The sequence below is a fragment of the Chiloscyllium plagiosum genome, chromosome 3 (genome assembly GCF_004010195.1).
Source record: "Chiloscyllium plagiosum isolate BGI_BamShark_2017 chromosome 3, ASM401019v2, whole genome shotgun sequence".
Taxonomy (NCBI): domain Eukaryota; kingdom Metazoa; phylum Chordata; class Chondrichthyes; order Orectolobiformes; family Hemiscylliidae; genus Chiloscyllium; species Chiloscyllium plagiosum.
This window is the reverse complement of record NC_057712.1, coordinates 9,910,613-9,933,909: the sequence shown is the minus strand read 5'-3', so window position 1 is coordinate 9,933,909 and position 23,297 is coordinate 9,910,613. Positions and strand designations below refer to the sequence as shown.

Genomic DNA, 23,297 nt, shown 5'->3' with positions numbered 1-23,297 from the left:
GAGAGGGAGAGGGAGAGAAAAAAGAGAGAGAGTCCCAGGATAACCTGGAAATGTTTCTTATTTAAAACTTAAACATAAACGTTGATTATTAACCTGATGTTCTATTACACACAGCTTAGAAAAGACTGGATTAGACAACCTGATAAAATGTGTCAGTGTTACATAAATGTTAAGTCCTTCAAGAGAAATTTCAAGATTTGTATTTAGATTGTTCATGACTTAAATAAGATCAACTAAATCCATGTCAGTACAGTAGCTCATGAGAGATCAAAATGGTTCTTCCTATTATATATTTTTTAAAAAGTGTTCCTATTGGACCCAACATTTTTTTTAGAACATTTTGAAATAGATGTTCTTGAGGTAACAGTAATACTTTGCACATAAAATAATTCCTGAAGTCTTTTCATTCTATTCAATTGTGACAGAAATACTTGGAACAAGTTATTTGATTTACTATTGTCACATTTACCCAGGTACAGGGAAAAGATTTGTTTTGTGTGCAGTACGACACGCAAAGATCATTGTGCAATGGAACAGAGCGAGGAATACAATGTTACGGCTGAAGAGAAGGTGCACAAAGAGCAAGATTAACATTAAATTTAAAATTTGAGAGGTCCATTCAGAATTCTAATAACAGTGGGGAAGACGCTAATCTTAAAATCTATCCATACTTGTGTTTAAGCTTCTTTGTCTGACGGAAGGGGTTGAAAGGAGATTATCATGTGCTACATTAATGTGCAGTGTGAAGTGCTGAGGATCAAAATTCTACTGCATTTAAATAAAATTTGTCACCAATTATGCCCAAAAATGGAACCTTACTGACCGATGTAGGGAATTATGATTTCCTATGATTACTTAAGACAGACAAAAAAAAATGTATGTATTGATTCTGCTGATCCTCATAAATTGGAAATAATACCCTTGGCTTACTTGCTTTATTGTATTTTAATACCAACACATTGGGCTGATTCAAACCTACACATTCCGCAAGACAATCATGTTTTAAAGCTGAAGGATCCTGAGTGAGTCAGTCTCATCAGCCTCCTTTAGACTTTTGGAAGATAATCAATCAATCTCATCCAAGACGAAGAGTCAATAATAAATCAACAATATAACAACTGGGAGACAGCAAGGATTGCAGATGCTGGAAGCTAGAGTCAGAATCAATAGCTGAAGAGCTGGGAAAGCACAGGTGGTCAGACAGCATTCAAGGAGGAGGAGGAGAGTCAACATTTCGGGTGGAAACCCTTCATCGGGACAAAGGGTTTTGGTTGGAAATTTTGACTCTCCTGCTCCTCGGATGCTGTCTGACTGCTATGACTTTCCAACTCCGTAACAAATCAAATATAAACAATAAGACATACAATGTGTTAGCTTTTATTGGTAGAGGGATTGAGTTTCGGAGCTACGAGGTCATGCTGCAGCTGTACAAAACTCTGGTGCGTCCACACTTGGGACCATTGCGTACAGTTCTGGTCACCGCATTATAGGAAGGATGTGGAAGCTTTGGAAAGGGTTCAGAGAAGATTCACCAGAATGTTGCCTAGTATGGAGGGAAGGTCTTATGAGAAGAGGCTGAGAGACTGGAGACTGTTTTTGTTAGAGAGAAGAAGGTTGAGGTGACTTAATTGAGACAGAAGATAATCAGAGGGTTAGATAGGGTGGACAGTGACAGCCTTTTTCCTCGAATGGTGGCGATGGCGAGCACAAGGGGATATAGCTTTAAATTGAGGGATGATAGATATACAACAGATGTCAGAGGTAGTTTGCTTACTCAATAGTAAGGGCATGGAACACACTGCCTGCAACAGTAGTAGACTTGCCAACTTTAAGGGCATTTAAATGGCCATTGGATAAACATATGGATGAAAATGGAATAGTATAGGATTGAAAGGCATCAGATTGGTTCCAATTTCGGTGCAACATTGATGGCTGAAGGGCCTGTACTGCGCTGTAATGTTCTATGTTTTGTAACTGGATAGACCTGTGTCATTTGGGTGGGTATCTGGTGTGATCGATGGACATATCCCATTTAAAAAAGTAGTGGTCAGCAAAATCCAGGCTACTAGAAGTCTAAAGCCTCCAGCGTGCAACCCAGCAGTCCATCTCCTGAACCAGCAGCAGGCCTGAGATTGAGGACTTCTGGTTGGCCAGGCAGGGGTGATCGTTCCTGGGGCATGAGGGAGCGTGGGTCCAGCATGGAAGCAGACACTAGCACTCCATTGGCACGGTGGGCCCAGTGATAAAGAGATGGTGCCTGACGAGTGGGGATCCGATATGGTTGGATTCAGCACAGGTGGTGGGCATCGGTGTGGTCAGTTTGCCGGCTCAGGGAGGAGAACGAAGAGAGACTTTGTTTCAAGCTTTGTCTTTCTATTCTTGAAGCAATTAAAATGGCCGCTGGATTGTGGGGAACAGTTGAAGCTTTTCACTGTATTTTACCATGTTGCTCATTGTAGAGTACATGTGACAATAAATCATCATCATCAAAAAAAGCAAAGGGGCAAATACTTCCCTTTATTCACCTTTTCTTGCTGATGCTGTTTGTCAGTGGCTTCACAGCTCAGGCTCCAATGATTCTATCATCATAGCAGCCTTGTACATAAAAATTGTAAAGAAAGACCAGGCTGGTTCTGTGCAGTTTATTTTTGCCAACTGTCACACAGAAGTTAACAATCACAGATGGCCAATTCCGAGCAGCTTCAGCTCAAGCAAATAATTGGAAACATTTTCAATGCCTACCTGGCAGCCACGAGCAGCTGCTTGTCCAAACAAGAATCCACCAGGTTGGCTTTCAGTTCATTTTTATAGCACCATGAGCAGCAGGAATCCACAAAGAATTGACCCAAACCTACCGTCTTCCAAGCTTCATAAATCTCAGCTGGGCCACTGTCACTCTGTACACTTAATAGTGGAGACAATATTAGGGGATGTCATAGGGAGAGAGTTACAGGGCAAATCATCAAGTAGGCTAGTACTGTCCAGTTTATAATGCCTCACATCAGCCATCTAAATGCAGGTCATTGATATTTTATCGTCTCGTTCCCACCTACATAGGCTCTTTGGACTTGTACTTGATAACAGGGTTAACTTGACTAGCAAAACTTGGCAATTACATTAAAAAAAAAAATCAGCAAGGGAATATGACAAAGTAGCTAATTTGGTATCAGCAACTTCTGTTGACACAAAACCATTTATTTTTGCTTGCCAAAAGATCAAGCAACTAACTGCTGGCCTGCAGATAATTCACAGGATTTCCTCCCTCTGCACACTTATGATGCCAGGTGAGTATGTTACTCAAAGATACCACAAGCATCCAGATAGGATTGAGCATCAGGCAATAAAAATTCCTGGATCAAAAATGATTCAAAACACTATGAATGGATTCAGGGAGAATTTCAAATGGATAATTTTAATTAAATTCACTACCTTAAAATTCCTTAAATTTCTTTATTAGTCCTTTGCAGCACTCTGAAAACCTCGAGAGATTGAAGCAGTGGTGTTTCATTAGATAGCAGGCTTTCAGAGCTGTTGGAAATGGCACTGGTCAGTAACATGCTAAAATCTCCAAACAATGCCTGACCCCAGTCAATACAGCCAATTTTGCTCAGTTCCTGATCTAAACTGTGCCAAAATGTGTAAGCCCCAAGAGAAGGCTAAAGCTTTTCTCTTCCAATGGGAAGGAGAACTAGAAAATCGAAGGGTGCTATCATATTTTCATTTTCCAAGTCACCTCCAAGCACTGCAGCAACATATAACATTGACACTGTCTTGTAAGCAGTGCCTCAGCTGCACAGCGCAAAGGGAAGAAAACGGGAAAGAATAAAACGCAAAACAGGGAAAAAGGACCCAATATTTTCATAACTTAAAAAATGGTTGACTTGCAGGGAAATGACAGATAAGCTAAACAGCTACTATTCATCTCTCTTCACACAGTAAAAGGAGGAGAGAAAATCTCCCAGGGTTATGAGGCAAATAAGGGACTTGTACGATTGAAGAGCTAAAGCAATTAGTTTAGGGGGTAGCACACAAAAATTAGTTGGATTAAGGGTTGACAAATCTCCTGGGTTAGCCAACATTCATAATTTGAAGGAAGTGGCTGACGATCTGCAGGACATTTTGGTGGTTACCTTTTGTAGGTCTCTGAGTTTTGGACAGGCTCCTGCTGATTGGTAGCTAGCAACATCACCCAATATTGAAGGAGAGAGGAAAAGGAATGGTGGTGAACCACAGACTAGTTAGACTAATGTCCATGGTCTCTGATGAATCCCCACCCACCCTCCCTCTATTTCCTGAGCTAGAGTTATAGGAGATGCTCTGGGAATTTGCAATGCAGCACAAAAACACACAAACCATTTGACTGCATTGAAGATATAGCAGCTATATTACACTCACTGGAAGACAGAACACTAAGCAGACACATATTACAGAAAGAATATTTCCAGAGCTAACTCGCAACATCTTTCAATGCCTTTTAATGCACAGGATCAAGCCATTGTAAGACATTAACAAATTGACAGATATAGATGTATTTTTGCCCGAAGTATCAACTCTCCTACTTCTGGATGCTGCCTGACCTGTTGTGCTTTTCCAGCACCAAACTCCCGACTCTAATCTCCAGTACTCACTTTTGCTGAGGTAGAGGGTGCCAAGTAAGGGGAGAACGCTCTCATACTAACATTTCCATCCTGGGTTTGCTGCAATGTTCCAAAACAGCACGGCATAAGCTCACGGAACAATACCTCATTTTACACTGGAGGCACTTTATAGCCTGGGTCTCAACACTGAATTCTGTAATTTCAGAAACTGGCTGTTTTATGTCTGTGCTCTGTTTGTCTTCCACTCTTTCAACTCTTCCCTTGCAGGTTGTAACGTGTTTATTGTGCTCTTCATTAGGGCCCATTCTCTCCTTTTTACAGCTTAATTTACATCTCTTTCCCCTCCCCCCCACTTTCTTCATCACTAACAACCCCTTCCTCTTTTGCACTCGGCCTTAACACCTCTGCCTCTATCAAACATATAAAATAATTTCCACGACCTTTCAATTTTGAAGGAGAGAGAGTCGTACCAGACTTAAAACATTAAATTGGTAGCTCTCTCCATAGGTGCTGCCACACAGACAAAACACAACAAACAAGAGAAGGCTATTCAGCCCTTTGAGCCTGGCCTGTCATTCAATAGGATCATGGCTGACTTGATTGCAATCTCAGCTCTACCTTCTTGCGTATCATTGACAATCGTTCATCCCCTCTAATTGAGAATCTGTCTACCTCTGCCTTAGAAAATATCTAAAGATTCTTTATCCACTGTTTCTTGAGAAGGGAATTCCAGAACCCGTCAGATTCTCCAGCATCCTCCTCAGTTGGATTCAGAATTCCAGCAGCTGCTTTACTGAGAAGGTAAGGAGGTATGCTGGCAGGTGGGTGAGTGGGCACATGTGACAGAGTAGAGTGAGACAGATGTTGGAGATCAAGGGTCAGATGTTGATGAGTTGGGATCACTTTTATAGTTGGCCAGGAGTTAGAGTTTAATTCTCTAAATCTTTTCTAGGTATCTTTAATGCTGAATAAGTCAGAATCCTTGGAAGTGATAAAGAAGGCATATGGCATGCTTGCCTTTATTGGTCAGGATGTGAATACAAGAGTTGAGAGAGTGTGTTGCTGGAAAAGCACAGTAGGTCAGGCAGTATTCGAGCAGCAGGGGAAAAAAAAAACAAAAACAAAAAAAAAAGATTGACAGATGGGACAGGTCATGGGGACAGTGCTGAGCTGGAAGGTTGGAACTGGGGTAAGGTGGAGCAAGGGGAAATGAGGAAACTGGTGAAGTCTACACTGATGCCCTGGGGTTGGAGTGTTCAGAGGCGCAAGAGAAGGTGTTCCTCCTCCAGGCGTTGGGTGGTTAGGGAGTGGTGATGGAGGTGGCCCAGGACTTGCAAGTCCTCAGCAGAGTGGGAGGGTGAGTTGAAGTGTTCGGCCATGGGGCAGTGGGGTTGGTTGGTGCGGGTGCAACGCACCATAAATACAAGAGTCAGCAAGTGATTTTGCAGCTTTATAAAAGTTTGGTTAGGCTGCACGTAGAGCGTTGTGTTCAGTTCTGGCTGCCACACTACAATAAAAGGATGTGGAAGCTTTGGAGAGGGTGCAGAAGAGGTTTACCAAGATGCTGCATAGATTAGATGGTCTGAACTAGGAGGAGGAGAGGCTGGACAAACTAAGGTTGCTTTTTCTGGAAGGTGGAAGCTGAGGAGAGACTTTTTGAAAGTTTATAAAATCATGGAGAGGCATAGATAGTGTTAAGGGAAAAATATTCTGGCTGTCAACCCTAACTCTAGAGGTTAAGGCAAGAAGGGAAAGTTCAAAGGAGATGTGAGGAGCAAGTTTTTTTTTAAAACATAGAATGGTAGATGCCTGGAACATGCTGCTGGGCTGGTGGTGGAGGCAAATACAATAGGGGCATTTAAGGGGTATTCAAGGAATGGAGAGATATGGACCAAGGGCAGGCAGAAGGATTAGTTTAACTTGGCTTCATGTTTGGCACAACATCGTGGGCCAAAGGGCCTACTCCTGTGTTGAACAGTTCTATGATCTAGGTCTCGGACTCTAACTGAAGATTCTACGGGAGTCTTGAGCGAGGCGATAATGTTAACAGATAAGAATGCATTGAGTGTGGAGCTAAACAGGCTAAAACTGGAAGAAGCAAACCATTGCTCAAAGAACTGAATAAACAATTTGCTCATTGTGTCCTTAAGAAAGACAAAGAAGTCAAATGTAATGGGTGAAGCAGTGCATCTGGAAAGAGATAGACATGAGCATAGAGAATACATGATTAAAAATGGACTGATCTGGAATGGAATCAATAACTGAACAATGACAATGGTTAGCTAGAAATAGATGGGATCACTGTATGAAGAATTGAAAGGTTATTGAGCTAAAAAGAACCTTGGGTTGATTGAAAAGTAGTTAACAAGCAACCTACTGCAGGACACTGAATGAAATGTCCAGGAAACCACAAAGCTAACTTGTTTATAAATACATAGCAGCAATTCCAAGGCACATTTTAAGGAATTAGGTTTCACAGTATAAAAACATATTTCACGAGCAAATCAATATGTACCAAGATTAGCTTGGAAACAATGATGACGATGCAACACGTGTATTCGGTTTTTGTTAATGACTTAAGTTACAATAATTACTGCTATTTTTCACAGTCTGCTCAATGGATATGAATAATTCATCCCCATGAATCTGATCCATTTAGCAAGTTATTTTAATCACACAGACTCTCTCAATTTAATCAGGAAACAACACATACACAACTGTTATTTAAACTTGGTGTATGCCACACATGACAGAGGCTGTCCCTCAGAAATGAATGTTAAAATGCATAGAAGATACATTTATAAAATTCATTCTTGAAAGAATATTGAACAGAGAGAAACAGCACCAACAAGACAGTAACAAACCTACCAATCTCTTCTTATGGACTAAATATAAGCTGACATGTGGGTCAGTTAGTTCAGTTGGCTGGACAGCCAGTTTGCAATGCAGAGAGATGCCAACAGCAGTGTTTTGATTCCTGTGCGACAGCAGTTACTATGAAGGACTCTCTCAGCCTTTCCCTTGCCTGAGGCATGGTGACCCTTAGGTCTAACGAGAGAGCAACCTTCTGGTCCAGTCGGACTATGGTGGTTTTTATTTTTATGGCCAAAATATATCAGAACTGTACAGCTCACGCACATTGAACAAATGGAATGTGCGTTTGCTGCCTATTTCATCACTGAGCATGCAGATATTTTAATACCTGTAATTTTAAATATTACTAGTCTCTTGTTATCAAAAGATACTCAGTTTAACAGTTTTACCTTACACTTTGGAATTTTGTTCATTTTCAACATATGGAATAGCTAACAACACACGCACGCAAAGAAAACCTGATAATAACAATGATTAGGAAAGGTTATTGTGGGTCAACCTACAGCACATGGACTGCAGTGGTTCAAGAAGGCAGCTCACTCCCACTTTCTCAAGGCAGCTGGGAATGGGCAATAAATGCTGCCCCAGCCAGCGATGCCAACATCCCATGAGTGAATAAATAAAATAAGGCCTTTAACTAATCTGAAGGTTTTGATGCATTCAAACACCCATCCATACACGTCCAATGTCAACAGTTCAGCAACCTACAGACTGAGATCATGCTGGATTTTAGATTTTCTGGACATGAGACCAGTACTCAGACTGGTCATCAGACTGGCAAACCGTACATATCAGAATCCTCAGGCACCTCAAATGAAAACTATATACACTTCAGGTCACTCTGATTCCTAGGTGGGTGTTAGAAGACAGGTTGTCTGGAAATGCAGGTCAATGACAAGCTGGAAGAAGTTAGAGGTCAAAATTGGAGGAACTCAGTGGTCAATAGCAGTCGTTGGCTTTAATGCATTCCTTCACCTCCTGGCTTTGTATTCAGACAAGTATATTCCCACGGTCTAGAAAGACCATGATAAGAAAAAAGTATGATAAGTATGGCCTTCATAGAGGCTGGGAATACATTTTTCAGCTTTGGGCATCCAATGTAACCATCAGCTCAGTCTCCCTCAAATGCCGAGCCTGGCACCTTCAAAGCTTTTAAACTATTCTTCATCCAATGTGCTCTATCCAACATTGACAATCGGCTTCCCTAGCTACCCTCCCACAGCACTAGCCCCTGACAATTACAACCACCCATTGACTTTCCATAGTCAGACCACCAAGACTGACTGTAGTCTTTGACAGACTAGACAGGCAGTCCCAACTAATGACGGACCAGACCCTAAATGATCTGTGCAAGTGCCAGACTGGTTCACGCTAGATCCTCAGGGCCGATAATGGTCCATTCCCCAGACTCTACAGGTACAGACCCACTGACACTTAACACCTCAAGTGGTCAAACTGGAACCTCCCTACTCATGAATGAGAATCTCATCTCTCTGTTTAACACCTGGTTGGAAAATGGAACTTTTTGCTTTTGACTTCATGAATTCTCTTTCTGTGCATCATGTGTGTTTTTCCCAACTTTCTCATCACTGCCCAAGTCATTCAGTGGCTGGGAAGATTTACCCAGAGTTGATGTTTTGCGTTCAGTATGACTTCTTTAGAATTTGCAGAGTCATATTTCATTTACAATGCTAATGTATTTATATTTGTTCCTTCTTCCTGAAATTTCCCTCATTTAAAGAAAAAAAATCTATGAAAGAATCATCTAGACATTTTATCAATTCATCAAAAGTGAGGGGCAAAGATTAACTCAATGGTTAAATGTCTTGCTCCTTCATTGTGGAGGATCAGATATGGAGACCGGCCAATACACTGCTGAAGCCTCATGTCACATAGCAGTACCAGTACAGATGTACAACTGCAAGGCTAGAAACATACAAAATTAGGGACAGACATTCCCAATCTTACTGTCGCAATTAGTTATGTGGATTCGAGATAAAGAAATGTATTGTTTAACGTTTTAACATAAAAAAGGATTCACAGAAGAATAAAGTACAAACAAAAGGGAAGAGATGCATCAATAAAATATGACTGTTGTAACCATGTTTAAACAACGACCACTAGAAGTCAGCATTGGAACTACAAACAAAGAGACATTTCCAAGAAAGAATCCTTGATTTTACAGGAATACACTTCACACATATTTTCATAATGGGCTTTCTAGGAAACTGGAAAGATAAACTTACTTTTCATCATCATGGATAAACTATGCACTCACTGTTGCTGTAATAAGTAAATAATGCATTATATTGCATCTTAATGCATTGTATAAAGCAATGCTGCCAAACAAGGCATTGGTCTCAATCACAATTGGATGATTATGTTTAGTTTGTAAGGATGCCATGTTAAATGTATGCATAATTTAGAAGAATAATATTGCCATTTGTTAAAACAATATAATTCTTCAGTCTGGGGCAATTTTAACAAACCAAAATTTAACATTACAGATTGAGAGAGTGAATGCTTGTGTAAGTTAGTTATAAAAAAAAAATCAATGCAATTTTTAAAATGAATATCAAGACTTCCTACAGACATTTTAAGAAAATCAATTGTAAGGACAGGAATACTGTTATATTCATCACTGCAATTGCAACACAGTCAAGAGAAAGATTAAAAATGGGTTAAAATTATTGTGGATATTCTGTATATATTCTCAGCTACTAATATCATTTTTGGTTCAATATACTATTTATTCTGATTTATTGAAATATTAGCAAAATTATAAAAGTCACAAGTGCCCTCAAGTATAAATTTCCATTATTTTAATAGTTTAATTGCAAATATAAATGAGGTATTAGGTTTGGATTATGACTTTTTGCTGGAAAAAACTTCACACTTTCTAAAAGTCAGAAGAGGAATTACCTGGAACTTTATTCAACCATTTGTTTTCAATATCAAGAACTGCCTTGGTAGTCAATTCTCCTATTTTCAGCAGTGGTCATGTGAAACAAATGGCAGCCAGGAGGTAGTGAAATGAAACACTGAATAAAATGATTTGCACCTTACAGCATGTATCATTAGATGGTTAAGATAGGTTTATGTTGTTTGTTTGTTTAGGCTTAGCATGTACACAAATGGTAACTTTGCTCACCTTCTAATCTTAGAAACTAGCCCCAGGATTCAACATGTAAACCTACATCCCTGTCACAGGCATCTTCCACAACTTCCACTGGGAAATTAAAGCCCTTCAAACAGGTTGGATTGGTGGGATTGGCATGAAGTAAAATGAACAAGTCACATTCTCTGACAAATTGAAAATAAAATAAAATTGATTTAAGAAATATGCTGAGTATAAAATCATTTCAAATCAATTGGAGCAGGTCAGGCAGCATCCAAGGAGCAGGAGAATCGACGTTTCGGGCACGAGCCCTTCTTCAGGAATTGTGATTCCTGAAGAAGGGCTCATGCCCGAAACATCGATTCTCCTGCTCCTTGGATGCTGCCTGACCTGCTGCGCTTTTCCAGCAGCACATTTTTCAGCTCTGATCCCCAGCATCTGCAATCCTCACTTTTTCCTAAATCAACTGGAGCATCTACTGTGACCAAATGCACAAAGCAAGTCACTGGAGTCAAAATGTTAAAATTTGTCTGACTCTCCACAAATATTGCCAGACCCTCAGAGTTGTTTATCCAGCCAGAAAATACTTTTTAGCAAAAGCACAGCTAGAACAATGAAGGGAACATAGATAACACTGATAAGTAGGCAGCTCAGGCTGAAGGATGTCCTGTTCAGGGCTAACCACTCAGGCGAGAGATATTTTCAGTGGTAAAGTTCCATGATGTATTTATTTTCTACCAAATGGTACCTGTCATTTTCAGCAAGTTACAAAGTAACAACTTGCTCACCATGGTCTGAGTGCCAAGTATAAAGACGCATTTTTTGTGCAGCAAGTTATTCACTATTTATTAACAAATTCATGGGGGGGGGGCACATTCATAGTTCCAAGTAATCTGATTCATGTCTTTATCTAACTTTCATCATGTGCCATTGGGGTAATGTGTTGGAAATCAGCTCCCACTATTCCCAGAGTATTCAGGAAAGTGCAAGCTGTTATCAAAGTACGTAAAGCACCCGAACTTAACTTGGCTCCACAAGACTGGTAATAGAAATTGTGTACCAGATTTCTGTATTGAACAGGAGGTACAGTTTATTACAAATAAACAGATTCAAGCTACAGGTAAACCACCATGAACTGTAAACATATCACTCTGCTGGTTAAAATTCTAATCCCTTTATAAATGCCCTAAACACACATACAGACAAACACAAAATAACATGGGTGTTATGGCTGGAGGGAAACTGAGAAGGCCCAATTGTCCTCACCCACAGGGTTTGATGAAATTATTCTTTTGCTTGTCAGGAATTGTTGCTCCATGACCCCTCCTCTCCAGCACTTTCAGTTGCTTGCATGCAGCACAGAGCCACAACTTATAATGTCACTGACTTATGGGTTGGAAGAAATAGCTTACAGCAACTGATGAGGGAAAGTGAATTGGCTTTCTTCAGGCTTGAAGTACTTTTTAACTACAGAGAGAGAGAGAAAAAAAAAGGACAGCATCTTTCCTTCTAGAGATATGAAGGTTTCTGACCATATTGCTCACATCCACAAGCTGTACAGCTTCCCGCGAGCCAATCACATACGTGGTGGCAGGCAGAATGTCTTTTTCATTGATAATTGGACATCACTTCCTTTCTCATTCAGAATAAACTGACTTGGAGGAAGCTCCTGTATGGTGGCACACAATTCTTTGTGAACACCTATCGACAGGAGGAAGTACGGAAAAGGGAACGGAGAAAGGAATGTTGGTGATTTCAAGACCAAGGACCAATTTTACCTCCTGGAAACACCTGCTAAACCATGTGGCCGGAGATGTGGCTCCAGGATCAGGATCGTCAACAACGCAAGGACCCACCCATGACCAGTGACACGGAATTCCCGACATGGACAATCATACCTGTTAGTGAGTCATTCCCACCACCGACAATTCCACAGGACAATCAGCCACTTGTCGCCAGCTGAAGATCATAAGGCACACATCACTTGGTGCTGGTTCATCTGCAACTAAACTTTCCATGTTGATTGAAAAAAGTAAAAAGTGTAAAGTGTTGGGAGCATGCCTTTGAAAAGCGGAAGAATTCGTTCCACAACCTTTTTTTTTTTAAAAAAATTCACATCCCATTTGAGTACACCATCAAAAGAAGGAAAAATAAAAAGATATTGGGTAGCATGGTGGCTAGCACTGCTGCCTCACAGCACCAGGGACCTGGGTTCGATTCCAGCCTTAGGTTACTGTCTGTGTGGAGTTTGCACATTCTCCCTCTGTCTTCATGGGTTTCCTCCTGTCAGGAGTTTTTTTAGTAATTTGACTGGGTGCCATTTGAAGGACTGGTAGCACCAGTGGACGGCTAATTATGAATTCTTGCTCAGTTTCCTCCCATAGTCGAAAGATGTGCAGGTTGGGCAAATTAGGTAAAACAAGGACTACTGATGCTGGAAACCAGATTCCAGATTAGAGTGGTGCTGGAAAAGCACAGCAGTTCAGGCAGCATCTGAGGAGCAGGAAAATCGACGTTTCGGACAAAAGCCCTTCATCAGGAATAGGGGAATTGGCCATGCTAAATTGCCAATTGTGTTCAGGGATGTGTAGGTTACGCGCATTAGTCACGGGAAATGTAGAGTAATTGGGGAGTGGGAATGGATCTGGGTAGGATACTCTTCAGAAGGTCTGTGTGGACTTGTTGGGCCAAATAGCCTATTTCCACAATGTAGGGATTCTATTGTATTTAAACTTAGTATAGGCATCTACCAGTTAAAAGAAAATTGCACAAGAATTGATTAATCTACATGCATCCTAAATATGCTGTGATCCCTGTTTATTTCAGTTTCCACTTGTGGATATTTTATTCTAAGATTTCTGAAGTAATTTACATGTTACTCTTAAGTAATCTTGCATACTAAAGCCGAATTGCACTTCAAATCAAACCTACTAATTTGAGTTAGTGAAGGACAAACTGTACCTCGTGTGCACACAAAACATATTCCCAAAATAATTTAAAATATTGTGTAGTACAAAAATAAATTCATTAACTCCTCCTCATTCATACACGTGGAAGTAGAGGTGGCTTCCGATTTCACCATACACGAAATGGTTTAAAAAAAAATCTGTTGTAGATGATTTAAGAGAATCTCAAAGTCAAAAACAAGAATTCATAATTAGCTGTCCACTAGTGCTACCAGTTCTTCAAATGGCACCCAGTCAAATTACTAAAAACCTCCTGACAGGATAACGCCTACATATAGTGGTATGTTACAGTATGCTCAGAGGGTCTTAAGTTGCAGTGGCAACATTCATTTTTACATGCATGCCATCGTCTGGAATTATAGATAATGATAATGGAGGCTCCAACTTTTTCCATCAAATAGCTGACCCAGAATCTCTAGTAGTCTGACTACCCGACTATTAAATACATGGGTAGGATCTGCAGGATGACACGCCACCTGTTTGGTTACATTATTAAAACACCCTTCCCTCAGGCATCACGTGCTGACAAGCTCTGAATTGGAACTTCTGGATCAGAGGCAGGGAAGCTACCACTGTTTTAAAGGGGACAGGAGATAGATTTTTAAAAAAAGGACAAGATGGCCAACCTTTTCATTCAACACCGAGACTGGTTAGTGTGTGAAATAAACTGCCAGAGGAATTGATGGATGCAGGCACAGTTACAACATTTAAAAGATTTTTGGACAAGTTCGCAAACAGGAAAGGTTTGGAGGGATAGGGGCCAAATGCAGAATGTGGGACTAGTTTAGTTTGGGAACAATGTTGGCATGAACTATTGGAACTGAAGGGTCTGTTTACATGCTGTATGAGACTCTAAAGACATCCTAAGACCAACTTATAGAAATCATCGCATTTCCAACTCTTACAAATTAAATTTCATACATTCACTCCATTTTTAAAATCTTTGTTGGCTATTTGAATTAGAATCTCTTTACGCAATATGTAAACATCACATCTAGACTGGACCAACATGCAACAGTTTTCAGCTTCATAGCATACCAATAGATTTAGACTTTTAGAATACCCCCATTTCACAGAATAAGTTCAGGTTGACTGGAATAGAAATGTATTTAAACTTACTACTTGCACAGATTTACTCAACATCAACAAAACTTTAGCGGTCAATGTAAAAAGGACAATATAAAGTAGTCAGTGTTGGATTATGATCAGGAACTATATATTGGAAATGCCATTCACTTTTGGTTCACTATTTTAATAAACCTTTTCTTCAAACTGAAGTCAGCATCCAGTACTGTGATTTGTCACCTGACTGTGACATGAATTACCCTCTACACAGTATAACCTTGGTGGCAGTCAAAGCCATTCAAATAACGTTTTATTAAAATCCAAGTAAAATAACATGGATGCTGAAAATCTGAATTATAAACAGAAAATGGTGGAAATACTCAGCAGGTCTCCAGAATGTGAGAAGAGAAACAGAGTTAACGTTGAGTTAAGTAGGACTCCACTTCAGAACTGAAGGAAGATGAATTTTATCCTGTGCTGCAGACTATTTCAGACCTTTTCCTTTTGTATTCCCATTCTCATGGCACAATACTCATCACATTTCTACTTGCCAATTCTGAAGATGTCATATTTAACAAAAAAAATAAAAATTTTGTTTCTCTTTGCTGATGCTGCCAGGCCAGCAGAATATTTCCAGAATTTTCTGCTTTTTCTTCAGTGTTTTATTAACGAGGTTTATAATGTTCAAACTTAGAACACTACGATTCAACTTTATGCAAATCATTCTTCCAATTTACATGTCATTAAAAAAGTACAGTACTGTTTGGATACAAGTTCATTTTAAGTCATTCCTCACTTCTGTGCTGGAAGTAGCTGCTCTTACACACACTTTCCACAATGGGTATCAGACAGTAAATCAAGAATGGGAGCCCAAGAGTGTTGAGACATGTACTGATCTGGCTAACAGTAGCTCAAGTAATTACAAACAGTACTCTTACTGATGAGGTTATCAGGGAAGGTTATCAATTACTTTTTAATAAAGTAATTATTTTAACTTGCCTGGAAATGGTGCATATTAATAAAAGCTATTTTAGAACAAAATGGTTGTTTTAACCCACTTCTATTTTGACATGATTCAAAGTCTCAATGCTCAGCTATATTCACTAATTAGGATTTGGATGCTGTTGCTTATGATAATCAGCATCCAAAAAAAAAAGTACTTTAATATTGATTTTTGTCTAATCATAAAGCCTATTAAAAGCAAGCCAGTCATGCACAGATCCATTATCTCACACTAACAGATTAAACAGTAATTAATGAGCTGTTATGGCAGAGACAGTCGACATTAGTACGTATTTTTCAAAATGAAATCTGTCAATGGAAATTATAAATGCTAACATATATCTAATGCTTGAATCACCCGCATTTCAGGCCAACACAAAATATGCCGAGTAAATGACTGGCCTAATGTTTACTGAAGGATTTGAGCCTACCACAATATTTGTTCTGCTTTCCTCTGGTTCACTGGGTCAGTTGATTTTTTTTGCAGCTTGCACGCTCAAGTAAATTGTTTGAAATCCAAACTTTGAAATAAATGAAGGAAAGGGTGATGCAGAATCAGCACATATATGAATATTGCTGCTAAATATGTCACAGTACCAAGTCTGTAGAACTTGACATTCTATTCATTATTTTGCTCAGCAAGAAAAGATGTCAAAGAGATAGAGGTGAGAAAGGGATTGTTTCATACTTTAAACTGACTGCAAAATATTTTGACAATTCAAAATATGTAATTTATAATTAGAAACTCAAAATGGTAGACCATGTAGTGTGTTAACTCTTGAGAGAAATGAGCAAGCCATTCTGGTAATAAAATAGATACGTCATTCTGAATGCTTGTACTCTTGTTGATAAATATGCTGGAGAGGATAATGTTGTAACTGACTGATTTTGAAACTCATATGGTAGCTTAATTACGGTTTCTAAACATGAATAATTAAACACAACAACATCTTTCCAGCATGTTCCCTCACCTGATTTATTTTTAGCAAGTTGTCAATAAAAAGCGATAAAATGCTTATAGCTGTTGTATTAAAACAAAAGGCACTTCTCAGATACAAAAAAGTTCCTTTACTCAAGAAATCTGCAGATTAATACATATTTCCAGATTTCAAAGATTATTCACTGTCACAGGCAACTCAATGAAATGTTCTCCTCACTTCTGCACAAAGTACTGACTGTATAAGTTTAGTGACAAGTTAGCAATTCTTAGATTTTAAAACATTTGAGAGGAATTATCAGAACAAGTGCAATACTCATTATGAAAAACATTATAAAATGATAACTCCAACATCTGGAAACACCCAATCATCCAGAAAAGACTGGTCATAAGATGGCGATGTTACTGTAGATGTAGTGCAACATGTTATGGTATAACTTCACGAAAGCAATTTACTGTAACTGGATATTTGAAGTGAGGGAACAGTCTGAAATCAAAAGCCTACAGTGAGGAAGCAGGCCATTCAGCCCATTGAGTCCACTGAAGAGCATCTCACCAAGACCCACCCCCATTAAAGATTTAACCATTTGTCTTCTAGGTTTGTTTATTTTCCTTTACATACATGTCATGGGAAGAAAAGACCAACTGCACTATTTTGATTCAGACAGCAGACCTGAAGCAGCAAATGGAAGAATGTGGAAATATGCACATCCAATCTAGGGATACCTTATTACCCTTAATTGCTGACCCAAGAACTGAGACAGGGAGATAGTGAGGTTGCTGATATTCAAATACAAACAGTCAAATTTCAAAGAAAACTTGAATCAGTCAGTGAATGGTTCAAATACTTGAGATAATGATATTCACTGGTCATCAGTATCTCGGAGTAGGATTGATCAAGAGAATCAAGCATATTGATTGCAAACTTTCTATTTAATATCTCTACTGTGAAAGCTGAAACATTCTCAAAAAACTGGTAATGCTTAGAACAAATCTTTTTTACCTGCATATTTCCTTGAATGCTATTTAATTTAGGACACGTAATTGAGGCAAACTGTAATCAAGTGATTTACTTTTTATTTAAGAGAACAACTTTAATGTGACAAAAAAAAATTAGGGAGGACATTTGGCTCAGTGGTGGTAGTGCCATACTCTAGACAGAGCCCTGGTGACTGGATGTTACAATATGGCCCTTCAACATTGGACCAGCAGAGTACTCTGGATAGAATGGACATTGGCTCCATTTCTGTGTATTTCTACACTTAAAAGGTAAAGAGTTAAAATTTGTCCAGCTCCAGACATTGAGAGTGGGGACTGGATATTAATTCTAAATACTAGCTGAGCATTCAACAGGTATATTTGTCTCTATCAAAAGACAAATACCAAGGAAACCATCTCAGTCGCTCCCGCCAGCAAATAACTTGGAAATCTCATGTACGAAACTTAAACCTGGACCCGTCTATAGCAACACAATTAGTGATAGCTAGACCATGAAAATGAGTCAGTAACTTACCTATACCATCAGGTGGTTTCTAAACAATATTATTCTGAAAATGTGATACTATTCTGTGTTACCCAAATAGTAAGGATCAAAGTTACATTTTTTTTTCTTTCCAGCAGAGCACAACGTAAATGAGTCTTCAGTTGGGTTTGGCTGATGAAGTACTGTATGCAAAAAGGTGTTTCCTGAATCTAATTTCGTGGCAGTCACATCATTTAATAGTGATCCTTTTGCAACATTAAAAATAATTTTAAAAGTCATCTTTAAAAACTAATATTGCATTCAAATGTCTCAACATATTTCACACAAAAAAATGTTTTTTGAAATACAGGAAGCAGAGTTCTTTTTCCCCCCAGCAAACAGTAATGATAAGAATGTTTGTGTCGGGCAGGTGTTGAATGCTCATAACCAAGGTGTCCAAAATACCTATACTAATCAGTTCAGTAAGAAATCAGTGGTATCATTGATTTGATATTTAACAATGGATACCAAAAAATAACTATTCACTCGACCAACTTGCACAACTGAAGTACAACAGGACAATACTGATACAGTATCATTCCATGCAGAAGTAATTTAGTATATTAAATGCATATTAAATATTTCTAATTGCTGTTTTCAAGTTAGGAGAGCAACCCCATCCCCAACAAACCTACTTTCTATTTATTGAAGCATTTTGGCAATGGACAATTCAAATAAATTGAATATTTCACTTGTACCTATTTTGGGAGCGATTAAATCACCCATCCAGTTTCACCTGATTAATGAATATAGTCAAAAATCAAACTAAATATACAACTTTGAGAAAAGAAACAGAAAGCTAGTGGAAACATAACTTACTTTAAAAGGACCCAGTATCTGATATCAATTGGCAACCTGTTTCTTTAAATTACAAATGCAATTTTAAAACACATACAGTCTTTCTTCACTTACTGGGAACTTCTTTGTGGATATAGTTGCCAATGCAGTGCTGGAGGGCAATCAATTAAAACTTGAAGCGACATTTGAAAATGAGCAAGGAGTTAAATAGTCTGTGACCATTTGGACAGCAAGCCTTGGTCAAAAAGTGAAACTGCTGAAAAGAAAGCACTGCATTTACATGGTATATTTCACAGCCTCAAGCCATCTCTGTGCATTGTCACTGCTGTATCATAAAGAGCGCACCCCTCAGTTTCCGCACTTAAACGTTTCACAATCCAACAAAGGTGATAACAGCCATCAGTTAATTTGTCCTTGTGTTTTTAAGTCCTGAGGGATAAATGTCGGGCACTGCACTAGGGAGAACTTGGAAGCAGTACCGCGGGGTTTATTTCACATCCATCTGAACGGGTAGCGCGGGAGGGTCGGATTACCGTCTCCTGTACAAAGCTGCACCGACACACAGAATGCAAAAGGAAAACTGCTAAAGTTTTCAATGTCAAGTATTCGCCAAACGGTGTTTGAATATTTGATACACGATCGGGAATCACGCCTGCAACAGAGAAAAAAAAATCCTGAAATGTCGCATTTAAACTGTCGGCAAATAAAACGGAATCATCTGATGTTGGTCTGACTGGTGAAGGGACTCTGCTATCTGCCCAGGCCGAGGGGGCTACGCTGCTGAAATTCACTGGCTGCTGTTTCACCCCCACTCCGAGGACAGTAGGTGCTGCTGTACCTTTGAGCCGCTCTGTATCACAGCGCCAGACGAGGGTCTGTATGGAAACAATGGCTCGGGTCTTCTGCTTTTTCAAGCTGCTGAACTGTACCAGGGAGTCGAGGGGTATGGGGGGGGGGGGGGGGGGCACCTTAGGACGGGTGGGCGAGGATGCAAGAGAGTCGGAGCTCAGTGCTAGCATAGAGAAGCCTATCACACACACATACATACATACAGCCTGGCTGGGGTCTTCACACAGCTCCCAAACCCACAAGAAAAAATAACACTTCACTGTACCACACTAACCGCAGCATTCAAAATCTGCCCTGCAATCCACATTCCCGGAATGGTATATAAAAAGACCGTTGTGCGGCTAGATTATAAAGGATTAACAGCCCGGCACAGACTAGGCTGCTTAGACTGCTGGGGAGAAACATTCTTAAATCTCGGAGCAAAATCAGAACGGCTCACTAGACCATCACAAACACGATGTGTGACTTCGCTGCACGCATTCTATACAATAATATACACATTTCCAGAAACCCTCCCTCTGCACAATCAACTTTCATAAAGTCTGACAAAGTTAGAAAAACAAAGCGAAATTGCTGGCTCATGGTCACTTTGTAACACACCTTAAACCAGGTTTGTTCATTGTTTTTTTTTGAAAATCGGTAAACATTTGTCTTAAAGAAAACAGACTTGTGTTTCTGCCAATACCGAACCTTTCATCAACAGCAAAAGCACGCCTTGAGATGATGAGACATTCAGGAGAATATACAATAACATAAAAAGCAAAGGGGGGTAGGGGGAAATAGGGTCAGGGGGAAATGCAATTGGGGAAAGAAAAGGGGGAGAAAGGGACCAACTTACTCAAGGTGCAGCTGTGCCCGCGGCTTTGGAGTGAGAGACGCTTTTTCAGTAACTTTGGGCTGTCTGGAGGTGTGCAGCGACCGCTATAAATCCCAATGTTTAATGTGCCACTTGGCCGAGCGAGGAGCAAGTTTTATAGAGAAGGAGGAGGCGCGCAGGCGCAGCGGATGTGAACTGAAAGGAGACAGAGACATAGAGAGAGAGAGAGGCAGAGCTCCAGCACCTCATACAATAACCCACACACACACACACACACAGAATCCAAAACAAAATCAAACTCTACAGCTTCCGCTCCTGGAAACCTCTCCCCTACCCAAAAAAAAATTTGTAAAAGCAGAAGCCAGAGAAATGGCCCTGTAACATTAGCTGCAGCATCTCCCATTATCCAGCACCAAGACACTGTAACTGCAGATGACGATACCATCAACAGCACAGCCCCTTACCTCCACTGCCCGCACTATGAAGGCGGCTCCCTTTGCAAGATTCCCGGCCCTTCAGCTAAAGGGAAGCGGTCCTGTTTGTTTTGGGGTTTTTTTTTTGTTTTGTTTGTGGTTTTGATCTGGTGTGTTTGATGAACTATACAGCAGTTCTCCCAGTTTAAAACAGATTCCCCCAGTTTCAATCAAATTTTCTTATTTCCAGGATCAGATGCTTTTATTAATTTTGAATGCTTTAAATGGGTTTTTTTTCAGGTCTCTCCCTCTCCGGTTGGTGGGCAGTGAGGCAGCAGGACGATAATATTATTTAGTTAATTTAAAAAAAAAATCTCCCATATTCCCCCTCCTCTCTACAGCTGATTGACTGCTCCGTCTTGCTCCTGCTGTTGGAGCTAAACCAGCGCAAGGAGCAACGCCGGCTTCACAATCACCTTCCCCACGCTCGCCGCCGATAAACCGGGGCGCGCTCCCGATGGCGGTGCTCACCCCCGACTCAGGTCAGGAGTCTCTCGCCTCCTCTATATCTCTGCAAGAGCCTGGGGCGTGCCTGGACATTTGTTTTTCTCTTGCACCCATTTCAGCTTCTCTTTTTTTGTTTTAAAATTTAAAACCCGCAGCTTTCGCGCACAGGCAAGGACTGATTAGGGATAGTCAACATGGCTTTGTGCGTGGGAAATCATGTCTCACAAACTTGATTGAGTTTCTTGGAGAAGTAACAAAGAGGGTTGATGAGGGCAGAGTGGTAGATTCATCTATATGGACTTCAGTAAGGCGTTCAACAAGGTTCCCCATGGGAGACTGATTAGCAAGGTTAGATCTCACAGAGTACAGGGAGAACTAGCCATTTGGATACAGAACTGGCTCAAAGGTAGAAGACAGAGGGTGCTGGTGGAGGGTTGTTTTTCAGACTGGAGACCTGCGATCAGTGGAGTGCCACAAGGATCGGTGCTGGATCCTCTACTTTTTGTCATTTACATAAATGATTTGGATGTGAGGATAAGAGGTACAGTTAGTAAGTTTGCAGATGACACCAAAATTGGAGGTGTAGTGGACAGCAAAGAAGGTTACCTCAGATTACAACAGGATCTTGACCAGATGGGCCAATGGGCTGAGAAATGGCAGATGGAGTTTAATTCAGATAAATGCGAGGTGCTGCATTTTGGGAAAGCAAATCTTAGCAGGATGTATACACTTAATGGTAAGGTCCTAGGGAGTGTTTTTGAACAGAGACCTTGGATTGCAGGTTCATAGCTCCTTGAAAGTGGAGTTGCAGGTAGATAGGATAGTGAAGAAGGTGTTTGGTATGCTTTCTTTTATTGGTCAGAGTATTGAGTACAGGAGTTGGGAGGTCATGTTGCAGCTGTACAGGACATTGGTTAGGCCACTGTTGGAATATTGCTTGCAATTCTGGTCTCCTTCCATTCAGAAAGATGTTGTCAAACTTGAAAGGGTTCAGAAAAGATTTACAAGGATGTTGCCAGGATTGATGGATTTGAGCTATAGGGAGAGGCTAAACAGGCTGGGTCTGTTTTCCCTGGAGTGTCGGAGGCTGAGGGGTGACCTTATAGAGGTTTACAAAATTATGAGGGGCATGAATAGGATAAATAGACAAAGTATTTTCCCCTGGGGTGAGGGAGTCCAAAACTAGAGGGCATAGGTTTACGGTGAGAGGGGAAAGATATAAAAGAGACCCAAGGGGCAACTTTTTCATGCGGAGGGTGGTACGTGTATGGAATGAGCTGCCAGAGGAAGTGGTGGAGGCTGGTACAATTGCAACATTTAAGAGGCATTTGGATGGGTATATGAATAGGTAGAGTTTGGAGGGATATGGGCCGGGTGCTGGCAGGTGGTACTAGATTGAGTTGGGATATCTGGTCGGCATGGATGGGTTGGACCGAAGGGTCTGTTTCCGTACTGTACATCTCTATGACTCTATAACAGCTTCTTCTCTACTGTTATTAGAATGGACCCTCTGACTTTAAATAATTTGATTTTGCTAATGTTGATCCTGTCTCGCAGTGCACCTCAGTCTGTCCAAGTTTGTTTTTCATCTCATGATTTGTATGTCTTGCTATGATCTGACTGTACTGCTGACGTACAAAGATTTTCACTGTACCTAGTGACTTGTGACAATAAAGCATTCAATCAAAAATCAATGTAACTTACAAAGTTATTTTACTTTGATACCGAACATGTCATAATTTGCCTTTAGCCTTTTAAAAACCTTTGTTTGTAATTGAAGTGTAAATAGATCTAAAGTAAGAAAAATGTATGCAATATTTAGTGGGTAATT

At 40.1% G+C, this 23,297-nt stretch overlaps 1 protein-coding gene across 7 annotated transcripts in view; it reads right to left on the bottom strand.

The window, feature by feature from the left end:
• LOC122540743 (kelch-like protein 29) overlaps positions 1–21,464 on the bottom strand; it is a 389,851-nt gene extending 368,387 nt beyond the window's left edge. For 3 of the 7 annotated variants that reach the window (XM_043676909.1, XM_043676939.1, XM_043676985.1), the window contains exon 1: positions 20,568–20,979. The gene's annotated coding sequence lies outside the window, so the exon portion shown is untranslated. Of the gene's footprint in view, positions 1–20,567; positions 20,980–21,010; positions 21,307–21,435 lie in introns of those variants that run through there. The other 4 variants (XM_043676903.1, XM_043676948.1, XM_043676929.1 and 1 more) reach the window with 3 other exon arrangements.
• Positions 21,465–23,297: the final 1,833 nt, after the last annotated feature.